The 21,768-nt window shown below is 47.2% G+C and overlaps 2 long non-coding RNA genes across 2 annotated transcripts in view; one reads left to right on the forward strand and one right to left on the reverse strand.

The window, feature by feature from the left end:
• The window catches only part of LOC121029426 (uncharacterized), a 9,020-nt gene extending 1,687 nt beyond the window's left edge, over positions 1 to 7,333 (forward strand). Inside the window, exons 2-4 of the long non-coding RNA XR_005789722.1 lie at positions 1,324 to 1,473; positions 6,555 to 6,627; positions 7,134 to 7,333. This is a non-coding gene — a long non-coding RNA (uncharacterized LOC121029426). The remainder of the gene's footprint in view (positions 1 to 1,323; positions 1,474 to 6,554; positions 6,628 to 7,133) is intronic.
• A 2,491-nt stretch (positions 7,334 to 9,824) lies between these two features.
• On the reverse strand, positions 9,825 to 19,951 carry LOC121029427 (uncharacterized). The gene is made up of 3 exons (XR_005789723.1): positions 19,779 to 19,951; positions 18,123 to 18,238; positions 9,825 to 10,194 (listed from the first exon to the last, which is right to left on the reverse strand). It is a non-coding gene; the product is annotated as an uncharacterized LOC121029427 (long non-coding RNA).
• Between the last annotated feature and the right edge of the window lie 1,817 nt (positions 19,952 to 21,768).

A 21,768-nucleotide genomic window follows, 5' to 3' on the forward strand; every position in this document is an offset into this window, starting at 1 on the left:
ACACACACACACACACACACACACACACACACACACACACACACACACAGTTTTCTCCAAAACACATTCACAAGGAGACTCGTGTAAACTCACACTCATTCACGCAAGCCCTCTCATAAAGCGTTTCTGGCGGTGCCCTGCCCCTCCCCCTCTCTGCCAGGTTCCTGGCTGGTCAGAACAGTCCTTCTCGCTCACACTTGCGAAGAACCCCTTACGTGCTCACAGGCGATCTTACTTCTGTCACGGTTAGAGTGACAGGGGGAAAAGATGCAAATTGTACAGTGCAGTTTGGAGTCAGGGAGGGGCTTCTGTGCTGTCACACGTGGGGGCGCGCGCGCGCACACACACACACACACACACACACACACACACACACACACACAAGCTGTCTCTCCTTTTGACTACACGCTTGTCTCCTAACCTTTATCCCTCTCTCCAGCTCTCCTACCATCCGGTCTAACCGCCCACCAGCTTTCCCTACGCCCCCTCCCTCCCGCAGGCTCCCCTCCCCCGCCTCTCCAGAAACTAAGCCCCCAGCCCCTGGGTTCGGCCCCGGCCCCCCGCAGGCACGCGCATGCCCACTCGACTTCCTCTCGCTCAACCCTATCTGGCCCAGACAGCCGCCAGGCTGCCTCCGAAATGACCCAGCATTTGGCCCAGGACCCCACCCTTCACTCAGTCCCGAGCGCTAAGAATCAGGAGGACAGCCTTCTGACATCCAGGAGCTGTGTCATCCGCTGTTTTGGGGGGTGAGGGGACCTACACGATTGTGTGTGCTCCCCCTACTCACCCATGCCAACTTTCTTCTCCTTGGACAGGACTCAGTAACACGTCTTAAACTGAGCTTGAACTCCCAAATCCCAGACCAAGGACGTTTGATTTTTGCTGACTCCAAACTTTAAGTCTCTTCACTTACTCTCCGTTCATTCATTCGTTCGTTCGTCTCTACAATCTTACACGCCATGCAAGGCGCCTGGCATTTGGGGTATTGGAATGAGTACACTTGTCACTGCAGACCTCTCAGCTCGCAATAGACGTGTTACACTTTCCTTATTCGCCCTTCCTTTTTAATACTTCTTCTCAGTCCTCAGATCCCGGCGTTCAAAGGCTATCTGCCCTTCCAGCACATGGTGTCTTCCTTCCTTCCTTCCCTCCAGATCAGCACGAAGTGGTTTCAGGAGTGGGGGGTCCCAGTTATCTCTCGCGGGGACGTGTTGCCTGGAATCACAGTGATATTCATCTGCAGGGGTTTTTTTCTGTTAACTTAATCACAGTAGTTAATCACAGAATTCATTAACTTAGTGATTTTATTTTTTCACATAGATGTCTTGAATCTGCCTGGAGTCTATCTTTGTATTTAGTGTTGGGCACGGATCCAGTACTTTGGGCTGCATGGACTCGGCCAGTTTTCTCAAGGATGTCTACCAAATAATGGGCCCTTCGCCCCATCGATTCGTGGCGCTTCCTTATAAGGTATGTTCCTGTGTATATATGGAGCTGTCTGGAAGTCTAGCCTGTGCCATTGTCCATTTGTCATTTCTTGCTGTTCCAGCACCTAATGTCAGTTGTATTACTTAGTAGTAGGTCTTAATATTTGGTAGGATGAATCCTAATCTTTTTTTTTCACGATGGACATAGCTATTTATGCATCTTTATTTTTCCATAAAATTTTACAGTACGTTTATCAAGCTCTCTAAAAATTAAACTGGGATGTGGGGCGATCTGGCTACGATATGTCACCCCACCCATCACTAGGTTTGATTTGGTTGATCTGGCTGGCTAGGCGGGTGTTCCCTTTCTCCCTGACTGCCCCGTGAGCGTCCCTCCTGAAGCTGCTTGCTTGGTCAAAGAGGATGACTTTCCCCAAAAGAGGAGGACGGAGGCCCGTTCTTCCCTCAAGGGCATAGAGTAGCTGTGCTCCCCTGCTAGAGGCTCCAAACAAACTCTCAAGGTCTATTTGAAGGAGAATGTAGGGTGGTCAAGCTTCCAAGACTCCAGACACATCCAAATGAGGTGCATGTGTCAGTCTGCCTTTCTTTGAAAAAATAAAAAATAAAATAAAATAAAATAAAATATTAAACTGAAAGTGTGTTTCAGATTACAGTTAGAGACTTATAATTTGGGGGAAATTGACATCTTATAATATTATTGTCTCATTCAAGATCATAGATCATTTGTATTTATTCAGATCAAAGTTAAATTAATTCTTCCTTAATACATCACAGATTCTGTTGCTACTATGAATTGTATCTTATTTTGATTAGATGTTCTAGCTGATTATTTCTAGTGTAGATAAACACTTTTGATTTTTGTCAGTTGATCCTATATCCGGAAACCTTGCTAAGCTCGCTCATGAGATTGAAAAGCTTTTGGATTCTACTTATTTTTTCTAAGTAGATGATGCCAGCATCTCAAATCGTGACAGGTGTCCCTCTTCCTCGCTTCGGCCCTCCTTATGGCTTTGGCCAAGACCTCTAATACTACATGAGGCATTGGCGGTAGCTGTGGAAATCCCTGATTTGAATGTATACTTTCTTTACCTAGTTATATTTACTGTAGTCATTGTTATACAGTCTTGACCAAATTATTTCTTCCTATTTCTAGTTTATTAAGGTTTTTTTAAATAATAACAAATGTGTTGAACTATTCCGATGCTTTCTGCATCAGTTTACTTTCTTCTTGTAGTTTATTGATTTAGTTCATTTAGATTTCCTGAAGTTAAACAGTCCTTTTGGTCCTGTGATAAACCCCACATGATCATAGCATTCGTTTTTTTTGTTGTTTTTTTTTTTGTTTTTGTTTTTTTACCACACTGTTGACTTCAGTTAGCTAATATTTATTTTGGTTTTTACTCTATGTTCATCAGAGATATAAACCTATAATTTAATTTTCTTGTTTTACCTTTTACTGGTTTCAAGATAAGATGACATTAGCTTCTTGAAATGCTGCTTTTTTATTTTTTGCAAGCATCTTGTATAAAATATGAATCAAATGTTTCTTTTTTTTAAAGTTCTTTCTTTTTTTGTAAATGTTTATTAATTTGTTTTTGATAAAGAGAGAGAGAGAGGGAAAGGCAGAGAAAGGGAGAGAGGATCTGAAGCAGGCTCCACGCTCAGTGCAGAGCCCAACACAGGGCTCAATCCCACAACCCTGGGATGATGACCTGAGCTGAAATCAAGAATCAGACACTCGGGGCACCTGCATGGCTCAGTCAGTTGAGCATCTGACTTCAGCTCAAGTCACAATCTCACGGTTCGTGGGTTTGAGCCCCATGTCAGGCTTTGTGCTGACAGCTTGGAGCCTGCTTCAGATCCTCTCTCTGCCCTTCCCACCCCCCAAATAAATAAACATAAAAAAAAAAAAAAAGAATCAGATACTCAACCAACTGAGCCAGCCAGGCTCCCCACATGTGGCAAACTTTCTGAGGCCCAAAGTATTATGCTGTCAAAGTCCCAAAGTATTATGATCTCATATTTGAGTGACAGTTTGGCTTGATATAAAATTCTAGGTATAAACTTCTTTTCTTCAGTCCTTTAATAATTTTACTCAACTCTCTTCTGGCATCCAGTGCTCCTCTTAAGAAGTCTAATGTAGATCTAATTCTCACTCTTTTGTCAGTGATCTGAAATTCTTTATAATTTACTCTTTGTCTTTGATGTTCTTACACAAGATGGGATGTTCTTTGATGGGTTTAGGGCTGTGTGTGTGTGCATGTGTTTCCTATTTGCCCCTCTTGGCAAATTTTGAGTCCTTTTGGTCTGAGATCTTTCTTTTTTCTATAATTCTGAGAGATTTATGTTGACTTTTTCTTCAAATATTTCTTCCTTTCCATCTTTTTTCTTTCGCAGGGATTATTAGTAACCATATGTTGGATGTTTCATGTCTCTTCACTCCTCTTTGATTCTCTTTGATTCTTTAATCTCTTAATGCTTTACAGGAACTTTCTGGGAGAATTCCTTGACTTTTCTTCCAGCTCATGCTCCAGCCACATCTGCTTTTTTTTTTAATTTTTTTTTAAATTTTTTATTTTAGAGAGAGAGAGAGCACAAGCAGGGGAAAGGGGCAAAGGAAGAAAAAGATAGATTCTTTTTGTTTTAATATTTTTTATTTATTTTTGAGACAGAGAGAGACAGAGCATGAGCAGGGGAGGGACAGAGAGAGAGAGACACAGAATTGGAAGCAGGCTCCAGGTACTGAGCTGTCAGCACAGAGCCTGACGCGGGGCTTGAATTCACAGACTGTCAGATCATGACCTGAGCTAAAGTCGGATGCTTAACCGACTGAGCCACCCAGGCGCCCCAAGAAAGATAGACTCTTAAGCAGACTCCATGCTCAGCACAGAGCCTGACACAGGATCGCTCCCACGACCCTGGGATCATGTCCTGAGCCCAAATCAAGAGTCAGATGCTCAACTGACTCAGCCACCCAGGTGCTCCTGCTCTTTATATATCACATATATTGTGGTCTTTATCTCAATCATAATATTTTTCACAACTATTATTTTTATTTAGCAGTGTTAATGGTTCTTGCTCTTGATTCATGTAATTTATGTCTTCCCTTACCCTTTTAGGCATACCACTAATATTTACCTAGAATTATTGTGCTGTCAATTGTCATAGTTCTCCTTCGGATGGTCTCTCTTGTTTAGTATGGTGTCACTCTTCAAGGTAGTAGTTCTCCTAAGACACCAAGTTGTTTTGACTTTTGAATTCAGATTCCTCAGGGGTGATCATATGCCCAGTCTGGTGATAGCAGAAGAACGGAAGGCTAAATCCTTCTACCTAGTAAACTTTAAAAGTGGGAGGGGGGGGGCGCCTGGGTGGCGCAGTCGGTTAAGCCTCCGACTTCAGCCAGGTCACGATCTCGCGGTCCGTGAGTTCGAGCCCCACGTCGGGCTCTGGGCTGATGGCTCAGAGCCTGGAGCCTGTTTCCGATTCTGTGTCTCCCTCTCTCTCTGCCCCTCCCCCGTTCATGCTCTGTCTCTCTCTGTCCCAAAAATAAATAAACATTGAAAAAAAAAATTAAAAAAAAAAAAAAGTGGGAGGGGGGGCCTGGGTGGCTCAGTCAGCTGAGCCTCTGACTTCAGCTCAAGTCATGATCTCACGGTTCGTGAGTTGGAGCCCCGAGTCGGGCTTTGTGCTGTCAGCACAGAGCCTGCTTTGGCTCCTCTGTCCCTCTTTCTCTTTGCCCCTCTGCTGCTTGTGCTCTCTCTCTCTCTCTCTCTCTCTTTTTCTCTCTCTCTCTCTCATTCTCTCAAAAATAAACATTTTTAAAAAGTGAGATAGGTAAGCCCTAGAGCACAAGGGCTTGTATACCCTGGTATACCCACATTGCTGCCATTCCTATCCTCTGTCCAGGGTTTCACCTTTAAATACTTTGGGAGATCCTCTTTAGTTTCTAACCCACCTGTCTTGGAGTTTGGAGAATGAAGGGGTTAGGGATCAAATGCCCATAGGCAGTTGATCATCTATCTTCATCAATACTCCACTGCTTTTGTTGGCCACTTGATCCCCTAGAGCACCTGTGACCTAGGCTTTTCCAGCCTACTTCTACAATGAAGGGGAGGTTATGATGGTCTCAGAGCTCATGGCTGCAAGAGTCAAGAGCAGAAATCAAAAATTTCTTCTCACCTGTTTTTTTGCTACGTTCCTGGCTACCATCTGCCCGTCTGTGGTCACTTTCTACACCTACCATTTGCGTGCCAGTACAGCCTCTGGCTTCCACATTACGTGGGTTCCACTGATCTCATTCCAAAAATCCCATGTCTAACTGAATTTTCTTACAGTTCTTTCAGAGTTAATGACCTGTATCCTCCTCCTTATTCCTCTCTCCCCAATTTTGAATCTGAGCCTTGGGGACTCCTCTGTAGCACCCTGTGCTTCAACCACCTTGGAAAGAATACTTGGGTCCCCTTTTCCTGACTCTGACACATGTGCATGAGCTATCGGGCCATCCCTTCCCAGGACCCTCCCTTCTGGTGTTGGTGAGACCCTTGCCTATCTGAGCTCAGAGCCATTGAGAGAGGGTGGGTAAGAGGTCCCCTCTGGAGAAGTGATCAGAACTAAGGAGGACACAAAGAAGGTAATTAATGCTCAGGGAACCAGAATAGAGAATACTATTGGCCTTCAAAAACCTTGAGAGGAAATGGAAAGGGGACACAGCTAGCTCTTTAGGGTCCCTCAGGCCAAGGGTAATTGATGCCTGGGATCTTTGTAATCAGCTGAAGTCCAGACTGGCACTGGGCTCAAAAGGGAGCAGTTTCTCCCCTGAGCTGGTGGGAAACAAGGGGATAGGGCTAGGACACACGACGGTACAGGGTCTTCCTGGATAGACTTGCCTCCTAGGACACCCTGGTCACAGAGCCACCCTGCTCCTGGCCCCAACCCTGACCTTCATGCCCTGCATCTCACCCGAGGCCAGGAGTACAGCAGGACAGGTGGGCAGGAGCAGGTGTAGGGCTCCCCAAGCCATGCTACCCCAGTCTGTTTCTGAAGATGAGAGAAGGGGCGCCTCTGGGGAGAAGGAAGCATAAGATAAGCCTGATTCTGCCCCAGCTTCCCAGCATCTCTGAGCCAGAAGAATCGAGAAAGACCAACACCTTGATTGGAGAAGTGAGTACCCTGACAGGTAGGCTTTGTGGGGAAAGGGGAGGGAGGAGCAGCCAGGCCTGAGTAGGGGGCCACCACCTGCAGGGTCTGTCTCTGGGCCTAGAGACCTCAGTCCTGCCTCAGTGGCTGTCTTTTGCCCAGCTTCTCCCCATGTCTGTCATGCCACACCTTCCACCCCATCACATTCCTCCACTGTTGCTGCAAAACGCTCTGAGAATGCCCAAGAAGAGAACCATAGTGAATGAAGAGGCCATTCCTCTATTTTTTCTCTCCATGCACTGCTTGTAGGCGGTCAGGGGGCCATGGCATCCCCCTGGTACCCAGAGCAAGACAGGGACTCCATACCCAGGCATGGAGTCAATGATGTGTTTTCATCCTGGGGTTTCATCATTAGGATGGTCCCTGGGAAAGGTGGGGGCCAGGGGAGGAGAAGCACTGAGCGTGGGTATCAGAGGGGAAGGCAGAAGGGACGGGTCCAAGGAGGAGGGGCTCAGCACCAGCTCCATCACTTCTCATTCCCTATAGGCGCTCCACCAACATTGTTTGGAACAAAACTTGAGTGGGTGAAAGATGAAAAATGTGTGTGTAAAACATGCAGAAGAAAAGACAGCCAACGTTGGAATGAACTGAGCAACGAGATAAATAAAGTGGTAAAGTGTAAAATAACTATCCGTGAGTCCATATTGATATAAATGAATGACTGAATAAATTTACAGATAAGTGAATTCCAAAGAAGACTTCCAAATAATTTATATAGATACTCTGTCCTCAAGGCTGGCGGGGGGGGTGGGGGGGTGGGGGGGGGCGAGGGCATAACCCCTACCCCTTGAGTGTGGGCTGTCTGTGGTGCCTTCCTTCCCAAAAGAACAGCGTGGAAAGAGGGAAAGAATAACTTTGCAGTGGACAAACCTGGCAAGCACCATCTCAGCCCCGTGATCGAGACTGAGACCAACCGTGATAATCATGTGGGTCGTAGGTACTGCCACCATGATCTGATGAGAATGGCATTTCCCTCTGTGGTATCCTCCCAAACCCCTAGCCCCATGAGAGAAGATATCAAACAAGTCTCAAATGAACAACAGGTATTTTTTAAGAATTTGGTTTGATTGAGGCACAAAGGACAGCAAACGCGGCCATTTAAGGGATGAGTTTATCTAAGGTCAGCACACCGACCATGTGTGGGGCCGAGTGTGTGCTGAACTCATATGGCTGGCTTTCCCAGTTGGTTATAACCTAGCTCTTCCTAGGTATGTTCAGTCTTCAGAGAGTCCTGTTCTGGTAAAACAGGATTGTCTCACCCCCCTGAAATGAGTGGACACCCTGGTCTGCTCAAGGCCACACATGTTCCTGGATCTCTCTGCTCTGGTCCTGCTGTGGAACTAGGCCCCAGAGAGCCCCCAGGAGAAGAGTAACAGCAGAGGCAGGAGGTGGGAAGTTGGAATCTCTGAAGAAAATCAGCAGGAGGCCTGGAGCCCAAGCTCTCACTGGCCCAGATCAGAGGGGACAAGATGGAGGAGATGTCTACAGCCACTTCCTGTCTGTGACCACATGCTCTCACCACGGAGCTAATGTGAGCACTCAGCTACCCTTCATTAATTGGACTTCTAGACTCTGTTAGAGGCCTCAGCTTGCATTAAGACCCCACAGTCTGTGCCCACCCGTGTCTCTAGCCCCCAGTGTGTCTGGTCCCCCCATAGCCCTAGTCCTGACCGCCATGCTGGTCCTGCCTCAAACCGTGCTGAATGCCTCCCAAAGCTGCTCCCCAACTAGCCTCACAGGCATCGGGCCCCAAGGGGGTCCTCTTGCAAGAAGCTGGTGCAGAGGACTCTGGCCTGCAGCCACCACCCCACTCCCTATATGCAGTGTCTGGCTGCTTACAACGGTACCTGACCCTGTGCTGTGTTCTGTCACTGCCCTACTGTGGACACTCTTCGTTCCTCTCCAGACAGACTGTGAGTCCCCTGAAGGCCAGGCAGCTTTTTTCATTTACTGCATGAGCCTTGCTTTGCTCAATGCTGTGGCATCGTCCGGACATGCCCCTTGATCTGATGGGGAAGGGACCATGGAGCACATCTCCAGCCTCTTGCGGAGACTGAGCTGCAAAGCAGGTCAGTGACTTGTCCAAGGTCTCACGGAGATGTCCCAGCTGAGCCAGGGTGCATTTGAACCCTAGCCCCCAACACACACCCAGTGCTTTGCTCACTGATAAGCGGCCCTCATCCACCCTGGCTGCTGGCAGCGTGTCCCTGTCATCCCTCCTCCAAATGGGCTCTATTTGCCCTTGCAGACCCAGGGACAAGGCAGCATTGGGGAACACTCGGTGGGGAAAGAGAGGAAAGGATCGAGGCACCAAAATAATATGAGCCTATGCACCCTTTCTTTGAGAATGAAAAATTAAAAGTGTGAGTCTCTTTTTACTGCTTTAATTGAATGGAAACTATAAACCAAACTACCCAGGTGTAAAAGTGCCACGTGCTATAAAAAGTTTTAATCCATGTTAATAAGAAGCTAAGTTTATAACAAGGAACTGAAAGCTTTGTTAACCCACTGGTTCTGTTGAAGGAAAAAGCTTAAAAGTAGGGCTGTCTGACAGAATTTCCTGCTGCGGTGGAAATGTCCCGAATCTTCCGGCACAGCCCCATAGCCAATAGCCACGTGTGGTCATTGAGCGTCTGACATGTAGCAGGTGCCACTGAGGAACTGAATTTTTATTTTTCATTTAATTTAATTAACTTAAATGTGAAATAGCCACGTGTGGTTGGTGGCGAGAGTGTTAGCACAGCTTTTGACAACTGAGGTCAATTTGAACAACACTCTGTCCTGCTAATGAGGGGCAGACTTCTTTGTCGTGTGCTGTTTGTGAAAGTCGAAACTATAAAGCTAATAGAAGATCACGTATGAGAATATCTTTGCACATTTTCTTTTTTTTAAATTTTGTTGTTGTTTATTTCCGAGAGAGACAGAGACAGAGAGAGAGAGAAAGAGAAACAGAGAAAGAATCCCAAGCAGGATTCGAGCTGTCAGCGCAAAGCCCATTGTGGGGCTTAAACTCACAAACTGGAGATCATGACCTGAGCTGACACCAAGATCTGACACTCAACCAACTGAGCCACCCTGGCGCCCCTCTTTGCACATTTTCTAAGAGACTATATTCAAAATATCATCGTGCTGCAGATTGGGAAGTACATCTTAAATAAGATCATCAAACCCAAGTCATAAAGGGAAAACAGGTGGATTTAATTACATGGTCGCCCGCTGGCTTCCCAAATATCAGCAACATGACCTTCAGAGAAGAGAAAGCTGAGTTTATTGCTGGTGGCGGTCAGGGAGAACATCGCCTCGGCAGAGCTGCGGGCAGCATCTTAGAGGAAGGCAAGGTCAGACTTTATTGAGAAGTTCAGTTCAAGGCAGGCTTTGCATAGCAGGGGCTGCACCAGGACTGGGGACAGATGGCAATACAACACTCCAGGATTGGCTAGGAACAGCAAGGTGAGGCAGTGGAGGCAGCGATTCAAAGATTCTTAGGGTGCAAACGACCTCTTGATGCTCGCCACATTGAAGAGTCACTGGATCTTCCAGGAAGTTTCTATAACGAACAATGAAACCATTTGCCTGGGCGAGAAAATGCCTGGAAAAGTAAAGTAATACTAACCAGAACAGTGGAATAGCAAAGGCGCGTTAATATAGACGGTGAGATGTGGCGAAGATGTGGCTTGTAGTTACAAGTACTTTACGCTCACGGCATAAACATTCATTTTCCAAGCGAAGGCTATCGTGGACAAAAGCAATGTCGGCGAACAGCTCCATGTGGACCCTGGCCTCCTGCCTGCAGCCACAGGAGCCATGAGGGTAAAGGTCTACAGCTACTCAGAGTCGGGACGGACGCACTTGTCTCTTCCTAGAATGAGAGAGAATGTCGGTGGTCGGTGAACACAGGCCACTCACCACCACCTGATGCCCCTGGGAGACAGTTTCTCATCACCTCCCGTAATGTGATAAGGGAAGAGGCATTCTGCTGATCCCTCAGAACAGAGCTGCAGGCCATAACACCCCTGAGTGGCAGTCGCCAATGGGTTCCTCAGCAGCCGGGTATCACACGGCTCGAGGCAGTTCTCTGACCCCTTTTGTTTTGGTGTATGGGACAAGGACCCCACGGCTCATTGTACCTTTCTTCTTCTTCTTTTTTTTTTTTTTTTAATTTGTTTTAACATTTCTTTATTATGGAGAGACAGAGCATGAGCATGGGAGGGGCAGAGAAAGGAGGAGACCCAGAATCTGAAGCAGGCTCCAGACTCCGGGGCTGTCAGCACAGAACCCGACGCGGGACTCAAACTCACAGACTGCAAGATCATGATCTGAGCCGAAGTCAGATGGCTAACCAACTGAGCTACCCAGGCACCCCACGGCTCATTGTATCTTCTGCACCAAACCACTGAGGCTTGGGCCTGGGCTTGGCTTGATGTGTGTTGCCAGGTAACAGATGAGAGCCTGAGGGAAGCTATTCGCAGTGTCTACAACTGACTATGAATGAATATCTAAATGAGCCAAGAGGTTATTAAGACTCAGCAAGCAGAACATGGGGCATCTGGGTGGCTGGGTCGGTTGAGCTTCAACTCAGGTCATGATCTCGTGGTCTGTTGAGTTCGAGCCCAGCATCAGGTTCTGTGCTGACAGCCCGGAGCCTGGAGCCTGCTTTGGATTCTGTGTCTCCCTCTCTCTGTGCCCCTCCCCTGCTCATGCTCTGTCTCCCGAAAATGAATAAACATTAAAAAAATTTTTTTTGAAGAATCAGCAAGCAGGAGAAAGGAAGTTCAACAGCAAAATGATCAGAAGAAAGTGTTGTAAAACAGTAAAATCCAAATGCCTAAGAAGCCCACGGATAGATGTTTGACCTCATCAGTTATCAGAGTTATCAGAGAAACACTCAGGTGAAAACACTGAGCTTTCACTTTGTACTCAGCAGACTGGCAGGAACTAGGAAGTTGAGTAGGATTCAGTATTGATGAAAATGTGAGAAAGTTCTGGAACTTCCACGTGGAACAAATGTGTGACTATCCTACATTCAGTGTCCAACTCCTGAATGCGTACTCTATCGTGGTTACTCTTGTTTGTGTCCTGTTTAGGAAACATTTGCCCACTCTAAGGTCCTATTTTCTGTTTTCTTTTAGATGCTTTATTGTTTATACCTTTCATTTTTATGTCTATGATCCATTTTAGTTAATTTTGTGTATGGTGTGAGAGAAAGGTAAAAGCCTTCCCCCCCCACCACCACCACCCGCCCCAGGTGACTGTCCCATAAACCATCACCATCTATTGGGAAGACCAACCTTTCCCACTGAATCACAGAGGCACCTGTGTGGTAATCAGGCGACAACATATATGGGTGTGTTTCAACACAATGGAATCATACAAGGACAGGGTCAGAAGCAAGATTGAGTGAAATTTATAAACAGAGTTATAGTTTTCAAAACTACAGTTAAAAACAAACATGCGTTGGGGCACCTGGGTGGCTCAGTCAGTTAAGGGTCCAACCTGGATCAGCTCAGGTCATGACCTCACACTTCATGAGCTTCAGCCCGTGGGACTCTGCGCTGACATCACAGACAGATGCCCTCTCTCCCTCTCTCTCTGCCCCTCCCCCGCTCATGCACATATGCACACATGCACTTTCTCTCTCAAAATAAATAAATATTTAAAAATATAAATAAAAACAAACATGCATTAAAGATTCTTTTAAACTCATACTCAGTGAGTGAACCAGGCAGATGTTAGATCTGGTTAGAAAAGGAAGTCAGGAAGCATATATTTATATGGAGGAAAGCAATGTTGAATTGCAAGGGGAAACAAACCAGTTTGGTGTTTATTCCCGCCCCTCCCCCACCTCCATCCACAGAATCTGCATGTCTGTCACTTACCTACAACTTACATAACTACAAAATAGCTCCCACTGAATCAGAAACAGAGAACCGAAGGGAGAGTGTGCTAGAGACAATGCAGTTTTCCACTAAAGTGCACATTATATTCTATTCTATAATAGAATGAAATGTGTATCGGGCGCCTGGGTAACTCAGTCGGTTGACTGAACTGAAGCTAGCTTGGGAATAAACTTTATATTGTTTAGAAATGCCCAGAAGGGCGTGGATGAATAGACAGAGCACAGAGGGGTCTGAAGGGAGTGAAACTACTCTGTGTGGTACTCCAGCTGTGGGTACATGTCAGTGCACATTTGTCCAAACCCATAGCATGGACAACGCCAAGCGTGAGCCCTAAGGTGATCTATGGGCTTTGGGTGGCACTGATGTGTCCATGTAGATTCATTGGTTCTACCACTCAGGGACAGGATGTCCATGGCGGGGGAAGCTGTGTATGGAGGGGTGGGCAGGGGTTAGAGCGGAACACTGTACCGTCTACTCGGTTTTTCTGGGAACCTAAAACTGCTCTCAAAAATAAAGCCTATTTTTTTTTTTAATGCCCAGAAGAGTGATGGTCTTGCCATAGGCTTTAGCAGGGGGCCAATGAGGTCTCTAGCCAAGCAAGGCTGGACGGCAGTAAGAGGACAAATATAAGTGTCATCTGAATTACACTTTGTGAGTCCCAGTTGTTGTACTTAACACAGAAATCAATTGCCATGCCCTTGGTCTTGATGACTCCCCCTGGGTTTCTTTGCACCCAGCCCTCCATGCTCCCCCACCTGGTACTGCTTTTCTCCCTCTGAGTAAGAGAGGGGCTGGGCAGAGATCTCACAAGAGAAGTTCAGGAAGCCTCTTATTTACCACTGAACAGAGTGGAGTGTGGTATTTGTTAGGGGAGGAAGGCATGCCCGTCAGCTCCTGGAAGGTTAAGTCTGCTTCCCTGGGTGTGCTGTGTCCTGGGGACACTCCAGGAGGCTGCCTTGCCTGAGGAGGGACAGAAATGAACAGTATTTGAAAATGATGCGTCCATGTCAGCCCCGGCCTGCATCTTCCTCCCTCCTCTGAAGGAAAGGCTGGATTGCCAGTAGCAAAAATCCTCACCCCGCCCCTTCCACCCTTCCTTCCGGGGAGCCAGCCCAACCCCATTCACCTCACCCCCAGCGGGAGGCCCTGCCTCCTCTCCAAAGACTTCTGAGCACAGAAGTGAAGAAAGTCAGGGGATGGGTTCTAGGGAACCTCTGGGAACCTCTAAACCCACATCTGCAGCTGTTGCCTGTGTCCATTCATTCATCTCATTCATTTCCACCCAAGCCTGGCCCTGGCCCTCACTCGCCTGAGCGAGCCCCGGGCTTTCTGGACAGAGGCAAACAGGACTGAGAACGAGATGAATCCACATGTCAGAACAGTCGCCAACACCGGCAAGTCCTGGGAAAGGGCGAGCACTGGAATCCTAGGTTTGACCCCCCAGAGTCCAAAAGGGTGGGGATCTGCCTGCTTCTGGCCATGAGAGCAGCCACACAGGGGTTCGCACCCTTTGAAGATGAGGCCTCTACTTTTCCCAGGATCTTAACCCTGACTCTCACCCCAAAGGAATCTACCTGGTCTCCTGCGCCTAACACCTCCAGACTTCCTGCATAGCTGCTGGGTCACTCTGCACCCAGACCCTCACTCCTCCCCTCAGGGGGCCTAGGAAAAGCCCTTTGTGTGCCCCATTGCTTATAGGACAAACTGCATGTGACTACATGGCCTTCAAAGCTCTCCACCATTTGAATTTATGGTCCTGCGTTAACCTTGCCCTCTTCTCGCCACTCAGCCCAACTGTCTACCTCTGTAGGCAGCACACTCTGTGCATGCATTCCCACAACTTGCCCCTGGCATGGAACGCCACGCCCTTTGTGCCTTCAGTGTTTCTCCTCCTCCAGGTAGTGTTTTCTGACCCCCACCTCTGGCCCCCACTCCCCAGCAAGTCTGGGTAGGAACGGACTTCTGTTGATCCCATTCCTTTGACTCCAAGGAAGGAAGAGGCTCTTGATTACTCAGATTCCACTGCACCTGGGCCACTTTTTCCAGGTGGTGCCTTGTAAGCAGGGGTATGATACACCTGTATGTCCTTAGCTCCCCAACCCCCAGCTCCTCTCCTCTGGGGCTGGTGGATGGGACTTTTGCTGCCTTGAGGTGATGACATTGAAGGCTTGCACTGGGGCTTCAGGATAGAAATAGAAGCAAAGGTCATTCTTCCTGCTAGGGTTCAGGACTCCCTTGGCCCACCTGGAGCAGGAGAAGTCCAGCCTGGCTCTCCGGTGTCCACACGTGGGGCCTGAGCTGAGGGCCCCAACTAAGCCTTTACACTGCTTTACTCTGGCCTCCATGTAACAACCCTCATTCAGACACAACTTACCCTGGATCCAGATTGCCTTTGTTGGTTCTCTTGGCTAGTGCCATTTTCTAGAAGAGATAAAAAGCCTTTCTGAGCCTTGACTGACACTGGGTTCCTACTGGGTGCCCAGATAATGCTTGAGGAGGATGGGTCAACATATCCTGAGTTTGCCAGCCTATCTGCACAATCCAGCCGACTCAGTCCGAGCCAGAGAGGGCCCTTCTTCTCCTACATGCTGAGTGGCCCTCTCCCAAGTTCGTTGCCATGGGACTAGACTCTGTTTGGGAGGGAAACATTCACAGGGTCCTAGCAGGTCAAAGTTAGGGGCGTTCAATTGCATCCATTCCAACCCCCAAAGGAACAAGGTAACAGGGAGTGCCCAAGGTCACTCAACAGACAAAACCAGCACTGGAACCCTCATTTCCTGACTCCATTCCTATATATCCTGGGACATACAGCTGGTCTCAGCCTTCAGGGTCTTTCAGCTCTCAGCACCCATGCCCTCCCAGACCATCACAGTCACGTGATTGCTCATCTGCCACAATAGTCCTTCCGCCCTTGCTTCTGCCCCAACATGGAACTTGCCCATGAGACCAAGAACCTCCCTCCTGCCCTCCAGGGCCCACTTTCTGTCCTCTCAAATTCCCATTTCAGGCCTCCCTTCCTACAGTGGGGTTGGGTGGACAATGTTATCACCTCCAAATATCCCCCCCCCCCAATATATTAAGTTTCTTTCTGTGGTTGGCAACTGCCATGCCCTCCCTCACCTGGCAAACTGAAGAAAAAGTCAAGGAGAATAAACAAGGACTCCCCACAATCCACTGAGGGAAAGTCTATCTCCGGGCACACCAACCCCTCCCCAGAAAGAAACCTTTTTAGAAGATTATATTTTGTTTCCCTTGTGAGAATAATAATTCCTTCAGGCAGGAGCAATCTGTACTAGACTCAGTTTCCTTAGCCACATTAGCCTGAAGTTCTCTGCAATTACTGGATGAAGCTACTATTTATTAGTCCTCCACAGCATCTTTTGTGGCTTGATGAAAGTAATTATGTTTACATTTATCTTGTACTAAACTTGATACACTTCTCATGCAAGAGTCTGGGCTCAGTCACTCTTGATTATTTTTCTTGTTGTCTTTATTAAGATTTGAGTAAAGGAACCAGGCGGAAGGATGGATTCGGACCTGGTGGGCCCATGCCGTCTGCTGGTGTCTGGGGTGGGCGAATTCTGCCAAGTGTAAAATATAAGGCCTTTGTTTCTCTGAACTCAATAAATACAGAAGAACCCAGAGAAATGGAGCCATTGAGTATCACCGTGGAGGAAGCCAGAAAGGGGTGAGAGACTTACTCAAGGTCACTGAGGATGTTCAGGGCACAGGGAGAATGGGTATTGGGCCAGCACACCTCCCCTCGTCCTGTTACAACCCCCACCTTCCTGGGTGAAGAGCAAGGTGTTAGTGCTTCCACAGCATCCAGACACCAAGACCAAGTCAATAAAATGTCCCTGGAGTGCCTGGGTGGCTCAGTCGGTTAAGCGTCCGACTCTTGATTTCGGCTCAGGTCATGATTTCATGGTTCATGAGTGCAAGCCCTGTCAGGCTCTGCACTGATGGTGCAAAGTCTGCTGGGGATTCTGTCTCCCTCTCGCTCTGCCCCTCCCCTGCTTGCTCTCTCTCTAGCTCTCTAAACAAATAAATAAAAATAAACTTTAAAAAATAATAATAAAAAAATGAAATGTCCCTGAGTAGAGGGCAATGAAACCCCTTAACTGACCGCATAAATCCTTTGCAACCAGCCAGTTAATTACTGGGTGTCACTGGATGTTTCTAAAGTCCTGGGGAATGACTATATTCTATGACGTGCGCTCAATATCTTCCCTCCGTCCTGCCTACAGCCCCATCAGTTTGCATGGTCAACTCTTTATTTCCAGATACTTTGCAGTCCGATTTAAGCCCAGCCCTCTCGTGATAGTCACATATTGGGGTTAGCAGGGCGTGGGCCAGCAGTGTCTTGTGCGGTGGAGGCCCCTCCAGCCCACCAGCTCCAAAGGGGAATGTTTCTCAAGAAGCTTGAGGCAAAATTGTCGGCCTCACCTTCCCTGCTCTGTCTCCCCACGTGGGAAGATGGGCTTTCCAATAAACTGGCGGTGCCCCCACCAATAAGAAGCAACTCAAGGTCAGTGAAAGGCCCTTCATTTTGCTCTCTAGAATCTATCCCTCATCCACTACTTTTTAAATCCCTTGAGAAAGGGGGCAGCTTTCTATTGGCAAACTGGGCCCATTTCCAGGATTCACCAAGAACCATCCAGTCAAGGCGGGTTTCTGTAGGATCCCAGCTGCACCAAGTACCCGCTGAAAGATACAGCAAGTAACCTGACTTCTTGGAGCCTCCCACCCTTGTACCATGGGGGCAGCAGCACCTATTTCATAGAAGGGAGATGGATGAACCCAGTACTTGGCACAAAGTCGATGCTCAGGTGTCTAGTTCCTCTAGCAGGTTCTCTGATGTACAGTAAGAGAATTTTTGAGATCACCTAGCCCAACTTTCTTTTCTCGACAGGTGGGAAAGCTGAGGCTGAGAGAGGAGCTAGGTAGGACTTTCGCAAACTGACAGAGTGGGCGTGGAAGAACCCGGTGCACTGCTTTCAGGTCTGGAGCTTTTCCAGTTGCTCTCTCTGTGCCACCTGGCATCCAAAGCAGCCCTCTCAGCCTGTGGCTGAGGCCAGCCTCCGAAAAAGCCATTCCTTTCCTGTCCAGGGTCTCGCTGCTTCTCACCTTTGCACTGTATCAGCCAAATCCATTTGGACAGGACATGGGGGTTCTGAGGTCAACCACACACCAGTGCAGTCCTAAGTCTTGCCACTGGAGCCCTGCCATTGTGACCTTGAATATGGGTTCCGTGGGACAACCTTCAACAGGTATCCCTGGTTTGGGCCAGTTTAGGTCTTTGCTTCTTTCTTTTCTTCTCTTTCCTTTTTTTTTTTTTTTAATATATTTTTTTTTTTTTTGGAGAGAGAGAGACAGACAGACAGACAGATAGACAAAGCAGGCTCCAGGCTCTGACCTGTTAGCACAGAGCCCAATGTAAGGCTCCAACTCACAAACCGCGAGATCATGACCTGAGCCAAGACCAAAGCTTAACCGACTGAGCCACCCGGGTGCCCCTGGGTCTTTGTTTCTAAGTGTAAGAGCACACCACTGTCTCTGGGGGGCGCTGGCTCCTCACCCGCTGCCAGGCCTTCAGGCTGGAGTAGAGCATGACACTTGAAGAGCAGGCTGTGGTCAAGGTCTCTCCATCTAGCAGTCACTTTTGTTTCTCCTCTTCACCTACAGCTTGGAATCCTAGAATGAGAAGTCAAAGTGTTGCACTTGAGCAAATGTTCCTTCCACCATCCCTACATCCACAGACCCCACCACAGATACAAGGTCGCAGATCAAAAGTATTAGCAGCTCCATCAAGCACTTAAATATTTAAATATTAATATTTAATAGTATAAGTATTTATTATTATGATTATAAATATTAAATATTAATATTTAATACTATAATATTAAATAAATAAAATTATTTAAATAAATAATTTAGGATTTCTGTAAATTATTTTGAAATGGTTCAGCAATTTTATATATACATATATATGATATGCAATTGTATAGTTATATATCATAATATAATATAAACATACATATTTATAAATATACATAATATGTGTTAATATATATAATGAATTAATAAATACATTTATATTTGCAATTAACATATTTGTAAATATGTATCTCAGCAACGTACACACATATGGAGCAAATAATGCAAAATATCAATTATGGTTGAATGTTCTGATCTAGGTAACAAGTTTACGGTGGCTATTCTTTCCGTATTTTGTAGACTGAAAAATTTTAACAATAAAATGGTAAAAAAAAAAAAGTGAAAGAGAACTTGACCCGTTTTACAACCCATGTTCTATTCTACCTGTGCTTCCCCAGACACGGCCCTGGCTTTCCAGCACCCAGTACTTCATCCCAGCCCCTGCCGTCCCCAGGCTGAGTGCTCTCCCCCACTCCTCTCCACCCACATCCACCCCTTCTGGTCCTAGAGGGAGTCTACCTGGACAGTTCCACCTGCGCTCATCTCCTTCCCTTTTCAACCCTCAATACCTTTGATCACCCTGCCCCTGTTTCCACTACCACCCCCACCACCATCATCACCCACCATAACTTTTGTTAAGCACTGACTATGCTCTAAATACTGATCATTAGAATTGTACATCAGTCTGCTGTTTAACTCTTAGGAACAACCCCCTTAGGACAACACTTAGGTACCATTTACAAATAAATATTGAGGACCCTGAGGTTCAGAGGGGTTGGAGGACTTCCTGAGAGCACAAATGTAGAAAGTGGCAGAGATAGGATTTGAACCCAGCTCTGTCTGATTCCAGAACCCTCTTTTCCACACTGCCTCCCTGTGCCTTGCTAGAGGGACTTCACCATATTTTTGTGTTCATGCTGTGGCTTTGCCCTTTTGTTATTTACCTTTGCCTTCTACTAATGCCTCCTCTACCTCAGTGCCTGATTCCTTTAAGGAGAGACTGTATCTTATACTTTCTACCTCCCAGGAAATCAACACAGCAATAAGAGATTGTTCAGTTCACTTCGTGTAGTTTTCTTAACTTCACGGTGTACTGTAGAAAGCTCCAGATTCTGTTTCATCACCCAGTTCCTGCTGGGACAGGGTTAACCAACAGTCTGCGTCCATTACCTTCTCTTCCCTTTCCTGTGTCTAGCCCACACCCCGATCCCATTCAGTCTCTCCTAAAGAAGTGAGAGAAACCCCTCTTAGCATTACCCCTTTGGCCATCTCCATCCCTCCCCCTGCATCTCCTTACCCGAGGCTCAGAGCAGCGGCAGCAGCAGTAGCCATGGCCACCCCAGAGCCCTGTCCCCTCCATCCTATCCCAGGATCCACTGGGTACTGGCTGTCCCAAGGCTCTTCCCATTGTTGGAGGATGTTGCCCCTCAGGGATGTCTTCCATGTTCCTGGAGAGGCTTGACTATTACTTTGCAGGTGAGAAGGGAAGTGTGAAGAGAGAGCAGCTCAGGAAAATGCAGAAGAGAAAAGAGCAAACACTGCCCTTGTGACATCTTCCTTCCTGCTGCTATTACGTCACTGCCCATTAGTCAACACTCAATAGCGTCCTGTTCTCCACCATGCCAAGTCTGGACCCACCCCTCCATTCCACTCACTTCCTCAGGTCGCCAGGACATTCCATCCCTGGCCACTGACCACTACATCCTGCACCCCCCTACCAGTTCCCCCTATCTGGAATGACAGCATGCATCCAAATTTGGCTTGTCCTCCAAGACGGAGCTCAAACCTTTCTGATGATCTGCCTTCTTTAATCTTACTCCACACCACGGTTCTCAAGTATGGGCACGTGGCTAAATCACACAGGAGGCTGGCAAACATACACATGCCTGAGCACCAACCCCCAGAGATTCCAATTTGCTCGGTCTGGGAAAGCTCTGGAATCTGCATTTTAACCAGCAGCCCAAGGGTTTCTGAGGCAAGTGGTCCAAATAGACAATGCCTGCAAAAGCTCCGTTTGAGGTCAGACGGGCCCCAAGGCGTTCGTCAGGCACCCGTCCTGTGTGCAAGTTGTGCGCATCCCTAAGCTCCCAGCCCAGGCAGAGGCATGAAGCCCGCAAACATGACAGTGCTAGCAGTAACCACGACAAATCAGATATTTGTCATCTTTTGGTTCTCCAGCACCCAATACCTTCTCCACCTGGGGGACATGCTTCAGTGCACGACTCTCACTAGGGCACAGAGCTCTACTTCCTCTACTATTGAGGGTGGAGGCAGAGATTTCTCCCGCCCCTCTCCCCAACATCTATGTGCCACACATGTGACTTGAACTAAGTTTGGCCAGACGCAATATCCTGTCCAGGATTCTGGATCCTGAAGGTGTGATACAAGATGCAGAGCCAGTTGGAGATGGCTGTCACAGAAGAAGTTTAAGCACTGAGGTCCCAGGAAAAACATGGTGCCAAAGACAGGGTGACTTCAAGAGTGCAAGGGCAGGGGCACCAATGGCAACATCACTAGATTGTGTGACATTGTGAATTATAAGAAATACGTGTTTGGTCATTCAGATAATCGAAATATATTTCTCATATATATTTGGACTTCATCCACATCGTCTGGATCATAGCTCCCAAAGTCCTTGAAATTTCATGAGCCATTAGAGCAGTGGGAGCATCTTTTGTCATATTTGGTCTCTTGTCCTCACTTTCTGGAAACACTTCAGAGCCATAAAGTTGTCATGGATGTCCTGTTGTTCGTAACAAGCCCCTTGCTGCTACCTCTGAGTTTGTCAGTGTGGTGACTTTTGGAAATCCTGGAAGGAATGGGGCTGTTTCCCGGGGAACTAACCTTGTGACAAGGGTTGAAACTTTCAGTTCCACCCCCTGATTTCTGGGGAAGGCAGAAGGGCTTGAATCAGTCACAAATGACCAATGAGTTCATCAATCATTCCTGTGTAATGGAGCCTCCATGAAAAAAACAAAAAAAAACAAAAAAAAACAAAAAAAAACAAAAAAAAAGCCAAAAAAAACAAAAAAAACAAAAAAAAACAAGGAGGGGGTTTGGAGTGCTTCCAGGCTGGGAAACCAGAATGTTTCCATGTGCCACTGTGCTGGGCGCCAAATTCCATGGGGACAGAAACCCCTTTGTTCAGGACCTTGCCTTATTTATTTTTCTGGCTGTTGATTCATACCCTTTAATAGTCTTTTATAAAACACCAGTAATCTAGTAGGTAAAATGTTTCTCAGTTCTGTGAGTTTCTCTAACAAATAGATGGAATCCAAGGAGGGGAT

Source organism: Herpailurus yagouaroundi, unplaced genomic scaffold (assembly GCF_014898765.1).
Source record: "Herpailurus yagouaroundi ecotype Mexico unplaced genomic scaffold, PumYag 139, whole genome shotgun sequence".
Classification (NCBI taxonomy): domain Eukaryota; kingdom Metazoa; phylum Chordata; class Mammalia; order Carnivora; family Felidae; genus Herpailurus; species Herpailurus yagouaroundi.